Source organism: Haplochromis burtoni, unplaced genomic scaffold, assembly GCF_018398535.1.
Source record: "Haplochromis burtoni strain Fernald_Lab_line unplaced genomic scaffold, NCSU_Asbu1 Contig_711, whole genome shotgun sequence".
NCBI lineage: Eukaryota > Metazoa > Chordata > Actinopteri > Cichliformes > Cichlidae > Haplochromis > Haplochromis burtoni.
In genome coordinates, this window is record NW_024583072.1 from 193,537 (window position 1) to 199,117 (window position 5,581).

The following is a 5,581-nucleotide window of genomic DNA, read 5'->3' on the forward strand; positions in this document are numbered from 1 at the left end:
TAAAACCACATTGAGTTTCAAAAATGCCGGGCACTTTTGTCCTCATAAGTGAACGTTGGTCCCCACAAGTAACGCAACATTACAGTTTTCAGTCCTCACAACGACATCTAAACAGGCACACACACACACACACACACACACCTCCCTCAGTGTAAACTGTGACCTGTGTAACTGTGTTTGCAGTAAAGTGACTCCACCCTGACAAATCAGTGAGTGCTGCACGACCACTTGCGTCTTCCTGTAACTCCACGTGTACGTTTGACCTTTGGGGCTGCGCACACACACACACACACACACACACACACACACTTCATACATCAAGTGACTTTTTGCAACAATGCTCAGTCTTTTGCACAACCCACTGTTATTGTTGCAGTCTACCTTTACACTGTTGTGTCTGTGTGTCTTTTGGGGGTTTTTTTTGGCAATTTTTCTACACTTGGACTTTATGTAGTCCTGTGTTGATTGTCTGTATATTCTGTATATTCTGTACGTTATACCTTATATGTAGCACAATGGTCTTGGAAGAACGTTATCTCATTTCACTGAGTACTGTACTGCACATAGTTGGAGTGACAATAAAGCCACTTGACTTGACTTCACTTTAAAGGGGCATCAACAATTTCACAGCTGAGGTCAACTGTATTCAGAGCAAGATCAGGTAGACCAAAACCACACCATCAGAAGACTAATATATTGAACTTACTCACTTTCCAACTTTATCACTGATAACGCATAATCATATTTTAATAGAGCATTTCATTCTATACACATTAATCATTTAATATACGTCAAACGAGTGGCCAATTGAGAATTAAAATTTAACTTAACAAACGTGTTTGCTTTAATGTGTGATGAAGCCAGAGCAGCAGGATTTACCATACAAACCCATGCAAAAAGGACCTGGCAAGAGTTCATGCCACTACTTTTGAGCTGCACAGAAAGAGAAGCAGACCAATTGTCTGTAGAATTATATAATTATAATTATCTTCTGGTTTCATCTTTGTGGAAAAAGATTCTCATAGCAGCAGGACAAAACTCTGAAGTAATACCTGAAGACTAAAGAAACCCAAGGACTGTTGACCTGCCTACATAGTCATCTGATCTCAGTCATTGAATATGTACGGCCATTTGTAGACTGAGGAAGCTAAACATTCCTGACATGAAAAGAAGCTCTTTGTTATATTGTCAGATGGCATTTGGACTCGACTGTTATCGACAACCTAAGAAAGAGAACCACCTCTTCATACCAGCTACTGACAGCAAACAGGGAAGTTGGTTTTATATACAAGACTCCCGTGTAGAGATGTGGAGAAACCTAAACCCTTCACAGCTTGTAACAGCAGTCTGGCGAGGAAGGAGCAGCTAGCAGGACCAGCGCACGTGTGGTGGTTAGCCAAATAACCCGAAGCCAGTCGGTTAAATCCAATAACAGACCTTTATTCGCTGTCAGCAACATTACATTATGAGCCAGGTCTCCACGGCTGTACTCGCCCGTCATACATGCGCTGAGATTGGTATCGCCGGCGCCAGCTTGTTACAACAGTACGGTGTTTCTTTTAGAATGGAACACGAGCAGCATGGAATGGCTGCCACGAACAATACACACCCACTAGGAGACTCTCACAGCTATTACAATAGTAGGGCAACTCCCCCTAGTGGTGCTATAACCCAAAAGGGTTGTTACAAGCTATGGTCAGATAAAAAGAATTTTACCATTAGACAAAGATAACCTGATTAAATACAAAATGCAGTTTTTTAATAATGATGCATTTATTAACTGAAAAAAGCTCTCCATGTCTATAGTACATGGCCTTGTGTGAAAAGCAATTGCCCCCTGAACCTAATTAAGGTTGTGCCCTGCCTTGGAGCAAGAACTGCAATCACACATCTGCGGTAACTGGAAATGAGTCTTTCACATCACAGTGGAATTTTGGCACATTCTTCGTTGGAGGATTGTTTTAATGCTTTAATGCATTGGAGGATTTTCAAGTGTGAATGGCCTGTTTAAGGTCGTGGATTTAAACTGAGAGTTCATGTAGACCACCCCAAAACCTTCATTTTGTTTTCTGAGCCATTCAGAGTTTTGGTTTACGTGCTGATGTAGTTTTGTTTTGTTTGAGATTAAGGGTGCAGGGGCACAAATCATTTTCTTATTGTTGAATCATAAACACTCCTTTTGTGATCTCGTGGATGAGTCATCGATGGTTTCTCTCAAGTACTTTTGGCACTGTTCCAAGTTTTCTCCATTTGTGGATAATGGGTCTCATTGTGGTTCACTGGAGTCTAAAAGCCTTAGAAATGGCTCTGTAACCCTTTAAAGATTGATAGATATCAATTACATTGTTTCTCAATTGTTCTGGAGTTTCTTTAGATCACAACATGATGTGATGCTTTCTGAGATCGTTTAGCCTACTTCACTTTGTCAGAAGAGAAGTAGGCTAAATGAGTAGGACAACGCACCCACCACCACCATCAAACCCACAAATGAAGAAATTCTTTTTGGAGGAATCAAATTTGGTGCTTTTCTCTCTAGCAGAATCCTCCACTAAAGATAAGTGAAGCTTACCTCACACACTTTTAATTTTTTTTTCCTATGATCTTTGCCAGTCTTTACATGGTTTTCCATTGTGATTGATGAGCATTTCTTAATAACTTGCCAGCAGTATTCTTTCATTTTTATCATGCTAACAAACGGAGGGCAGATGAATTTGGCGGTGTCTAAAAATGTGACAGTGAAGAAAAGAGTGCATAGTATCAAATAAAGCAGGAGAAATTGGAGGTAAATCAATCAATATTAATCAGTAGTCAGTCATTTTGGGCAAAGGCTAAAAATTTTCTTCCAAATTGACAAATGCAAGCAGCAAGCTAGCAGCCATGTTTTCTCTACTATGTCAGTACTTACATGCAGCCTCGAACAAACACAATCCAGCCCTTAAATTATTATTAATAATTATTTATTAATTCATTAATGCATCGATCTTAGTGGAAGAAATAGCATTTCTGCGCACTGGGAATTGGGAAGAGCTAATCCCATCTGGAGACAGACTGTTTCCAGTGGCCTTCCATCTTTACAGAGGCACTTTTAAAATTTTAAAGTGTGCTTTATTACTGTATAACTGCATTTCTAGCCTTGTTTCAGGTGCCTTAATCTCAATTGTTGCCCAGAACTTGCTTAAATTCAAGCACTGGATTTCTGTCTATGACGTTGGAATGTTACTATGAAAAGTGTGCAGAAATTTTTATATTGTGATTTGCTGCCAAATGAAACAGAATTAAGTCAAGTGATTGAAATGGCCCAGGAGCAATTCTCCCACAGCTGAATGGAGAAATGAACTAATCAAGTGTCAGAAAATGGTCACAAAAATGTTACAAGCATGAGCTAAACAGATCTGACAAAAAAAAAAAAGATCAGTTCTGCAGTTTGAGCAACTTTAGGATTCTTTTTATAATAAGATGGCGCCGGTGAGGTCGGCTGCCGTCACGACTGCTCCGACCACTTTTTCTTTGTCTTTGTTTTTTAAGTTAGTTTTCAGCGTTTCTAAATCGGCAAAATCATCACCATTGGGTACATTAGGTATGACAGTGACACTCTTGTTTCTATTGGTATACAATGTACTCACAATTTGAAGTTTTTAACTCCGGATCCGAGCTGGCCGAGTGAGATCTCGAGGGAGAACAAAGGGAAGCGAGCCGGCGTCAGGAACAGGCTGAGAGCTCGTGCACACCGCACACCTCTGCCTAGCATCCTGCTCGCCAACGTCCAGTCACTGGAGAACAAGCTTGACGACCTCAGGGCCAGGATAAAGTTCCAGAGAGACATTCGGGACTGCAATCTCCTCTGCTTCACCGAGACATGGCTGAACCCAGCGGTGCCGGACCACGCCATCCAGCCGGCCGAGTTCTTCTCGGTTCACCGCATGGACAGGACACGGGACTCGGGGAAGTCAAGGGGAGGCGGCGTGTGTTTAATGGTGAACAACAACTGGTGCAACAGTGCGAACGTTGTTCCTCTCACACGCTCCTGCACACCAAATCTGGAACTACTGTCCATCATGTGTCGTCCTTTTTATCTACCTCGGGAATTTACATCGGTCATTGTAAGTGCCGTTTATATTCCACCACAAGCGGACACGGTCACCGCCTTATGCGAGCTGCATGAGGCACTCACACAGCACCAGACACAACACCGGGACGCTGCGCTTATTGTGACGGGGGACTTTAATAGCGCCAACCTCAAACGCGCAGCGCCGAACTTTTATCAACACATCACCTGCCCCACCAGGGGTGAAAGGACACTGGACCACTGCTACACTACGGTCAAGGACGGCTACAAGGCACAATCCCGCCCCCCGTTTGGCAAATCTGATCACGCCGCCATCTTCCTCATGCCAAAATACAAACAAAGGCTGAAACAGGAAGTTCCGGTTCAGAGGAAGGTCGCGCGCTGGACGGACCAATCGGTGGCCGCGTTACAGGACGCACTCGATGACGCAGACTGGGGCATGTTCAGAAACAGCTCCGACGATGACGTCAACGTGTTTACGGAAGCGGTTGTGGGATTCATCGGGAAACTAGCGGATGATACCGTGGAGACAAAGACTATCACAACGTTTCCCAACCAGAAGCCGTGGGTGGATAAAACCATCCGCGACGCTCTGAGATCCCGCACCGCTGCCTACAACACGGGACTCATGACGGGGGACATGGACCCGTACAAAGCCGCGTCATATAACGTGCGGAGGGCGGTGAAAGAGGCGAAGCAGCGCTACGGGAGGAAACTAGAGTCACAACTCCAACAGAGTGACTCTAGGAGCCTGTGGCGGGGACTAAGGACAATAACGGACTATAAAGCACCAACAACCGGTATGACGAACGCGGCCGTGACTCTGGCAGACGAGCTGAACACTTTCTATGCTCGCTTCGAGGCTGCAGCTAAGGTCTCCAACAATGCTAGTGTTAGCGGCGCTAACGGCTGCAGACAGGAAGATACTGCCAGCACCGGAAACGTGCTCGTCATCTCCGAGCATGAAGTAAGGAGAGCCTTCAAGAGAGTGAACACCAGGAAAGCAGCAGGACCAGACGGCATCCCAGGTCGTATCCTCAGAGACTGCGCATACCAGCTAGCTCCTGTGTTCACTGAGATATTCAACATCTCTTTATCTCAGTCGGTGATCCCCACATGCTTCAAAGAGTCCATCATTGTTCCTGTCCCGAAGAAACCCCACCCTGCTTCTCTCAATGACTATCGCCCTGTAGCCCTCACCTCAGTAGTGATGAAGTGCTTTGAACGCCTGGTCAGAGACTTCATCATTTCTTCACTACCAGACACACTGGACCCACTACAGTTCGCTTACCGTCCAAATCGTTCCACAGACGATGCCATCTCTCATCTCCTCCACACATCACTCACTCACTTGGACACTAGAAGGGGGAATTATGTTAAAATGCTCTTCATAGACTACAGCTCTGCATTTAACACCATAATTCCCTCCACACTCACCACCAAGCTGGAGCATCTGGGACTCAGCTCATCTATGTGTCAGTGGATCTCCAACTTCCTAACTGGCAGACCACAGGC